Genomic DNA, 3,111 nt, shown 5'->3' with positions numbered 1-3,111 from the left:
ATGAGTAAAATAAATTGTTTTTTCAAATGTCACAAATTTAAAACATGTATATATATAAACTTTAAAATTGGCAAAATAAATATCATGCAAATTCATACTAATTGACAACTGACTTAATCAGAAGGCCTTCAATTGGTTAAAATAATAAAAACACACACTTTTAATCATCTGCAAAATTTTTGAAAGGTGTAAAATATTTTTGCTTTTTTGCTTTTTTATTTGCTCAAATTTCTCAATAATTCAGTCCTTAACCAACATTTTTATGTATTTTTTTTATTTTAAATGTTGATCCTTTTGAAGGCTTTTTGATGTAACAAAGTCACAAAATAAAATACAACATGTCAATTAGTAAAATAAATAATGTTATGCAAATTCATACTAATTGACAACTGACATTTAATCAGAAGGTATTCAATTGGTTAAAATAATAATAAAAACACACAATTTTAATTATCTTCAAACAGAACATAAAAGTTACGTTTTTGAAAGGCGTAAAATATTTTGGATTTTTTTTTAATTTATTATAAGCTACAATTTCTAAATAAACTTTTTTCTAATTTTAACCGTTTTGAAAGCTTTTTGATCAAATGTCACAAATACAATTTTTATTATTTAAATTTAAATTAGTAAAATAAATTGTTTTCTCAAATAATGTCACAAATTTAAAAAATATATATATATAAACTTTAAAATTGGTAAAATAAATAATATTATGCAAATTCATACTAATTGACAACTGAATTAATCAGAAGGCCTTCAATTGGCTAAAATAATAAAAACACACACTTTTAATTATCTGCAAAATTTTTGAAAGGCGTAAAATATTTTTGCTTTTTTTCCTTTTTTATTTGCTCAAATTTCTCAATAATTCAGTCCTTAACCAACATTTTTATGTATTTTATTTTTTTCAAATGTTGACCCTTTTGAAGGCTTTTTGATGTAACAAAGTCACAAAATAAAATATAACATGTAAATTAGTAAAATAAATATTGTTATGCAAATTCATACTAATTGACAACTGACATTTAATCAGAAGGTATTCAATTGGTCAAAATAATAATAAAAACACATAATTTTAATTATCTTCAAACTCAAACAGAACATAAAAGTTACGTTTTTGAAAGGCGTAAAATATTTTGGATTTTTTTTATTTATTAAAAGCTACAATTTCTAAATAAACCTTTTTCTAATTCTAACCGTTTTGAAAGCTTTTTGATCAAATGTCCCAAATACAATTTGTATTATTTAAATTTAAATTAGTAAAATAAATTGTTTTCTCGAATAACGTCACAAATAAAAAAAATATATATACATAAACTTTAAAATTGGTAAAATAAATAATATTATGCAAATTCATACTAATTGGCAACTGAATTAATCAGAAGGCCTTCAATTGGCTAAAATAATAAAAACACACACTTTTAATTATCTGCAAAATTTTTGAAAGGCGTAAAATATTTTTGCTTTTTTGCTTTTTTATTTGCTCAAATTTCTCAATAATTCAGTCCTTAACCAACATTTTTATGTATTTGATTTTTTTTTTTCAAATGTTGACCCTTTTGAAGGCTTTTTGATGTAACAAAGTCACAAAATAAAATACAACATGTCAATTAGTAAAATAAATAATGTTATGCAAATTCATACTAATTGACAACTGACATTTAATCAGAAGGTATTCAATTGGTTAAAATAATAATAAAAACACACAATTTTAATTATCTTCAAACTCAAACAGAACATAAAAGTTATTAAGTTTTTGAAAGGTCGTAAAATATTTTGGATTTTTTAAATTTATTATAAGCTACAATTTCTAAATAAACCTTTTTCTAATTCTAACCGTTTTGAAAGCTTTTTGATCAAATGTCACAAATACAATTTGTATTATTTAAATTTAAATGAGTAAAATAAATTGTTTTCTCAAATAATGTCACAAATTAAAAAAATATATATAAAATTTAAAATTGGCAAAATAAATAATATTATGCAAATTCATACTAATTGACAACTGACTTAATCAGAAGGCCTTCAATTGGTTAAAATAATAAAAACACACACTTTTAATTATCTGCAAAATTTTTGAAAGGCTTAAAATATTTTTGCTTTTTTATTTGCTCAAATTTCTCAATAATTCAGTCCTAAAACCAACATTTTTATGTATTTTATTTTTTTCAAATGGTGACCCTTTTGAAGGCTTTTTGATGTAACAAAGTCACAAAATAAAATACAACATGTCAATTAGTAAAATAAATAATGTTATGCAAATTCATACTAACTGACAACTGACATTTAATCAGAAGGTATTCAATTGGTTAAAATAATAATAAAAACACACAATTTTAATTATCTTCAAACTCAAACAGAACATAAAAGTTAAGTTTTTGAAAGGCGTGAATTATTTTTGATTTTTTTTTTAATTTATTATAAGCTACAATTTCTAAATAAACTTTTTTCTGATTTTAACCGTTTTGAAAGTTAATTGATCAAATGTCACAAATACAATTTTTATTATTTAAATTTTAAATTTAACTGAGTAAAATAAATTGTTTTCTCAAATAACGTCACAAATTAAAAAAAAAATATATATATAAACTTTAAAATTGGTAAAATAAATAATATTATGCAAATTCATACTAATTGACAACTGAATTAATCAGAAGGCCTTCAATTGGCTAAAATAATAAAAACACACACTTTTAATTATCTGCAAAATTTTTGAAAGGCGTAAAATATTTTTGCTTTTTTTCCTTTTTTATTTGCTCAAATTTCTCAATAATTCAGTCCTTAACCAACATTTTTATGTATTTTATTTTTTTCAAATGTTGACCCTTTTGAAGGCTTTTTGATGTAACAAAGTCACAAAATAAAATACAACATGTCAATTAATAAAATAAATAATGTTATGCAAATTCATACTAATTGACAACTGACATTTAATCAGAAGGTATTCAATTGGTTAAAATAATAATAAAAACACACAATTGTAATTATCTTCAAAGTCAAACAGAACATAAAAGTTCTTAAGTTTTTGAAAGGTGTAAAATATTTTTTATTTTTTCCTTTTTTATTTACTCAAATTTCTCCATTATTCAGTCCTAAACCATTTTTTTTTCC

Source organism: Nerophis lumbriciformis, linkage group LG38 (assembly GCF_033978685.3).
Source record: "Nerophis lumbriciformis linkage group LG38, RoL_Nlum_v2.1, whole genome shotgun sequence".
NCBI classification, from domain to species: Eukaryota; Metazoa; Chordata; class Actinopteri; order Syngnathiformes; family Syngnathidae; genus Nerophis; species Nerophis lumbriciformis.
The sequence above is the reverse complement of the archived record's forward strand: the minus strand, read 5'-3'. Positions refer to the sequence as shown.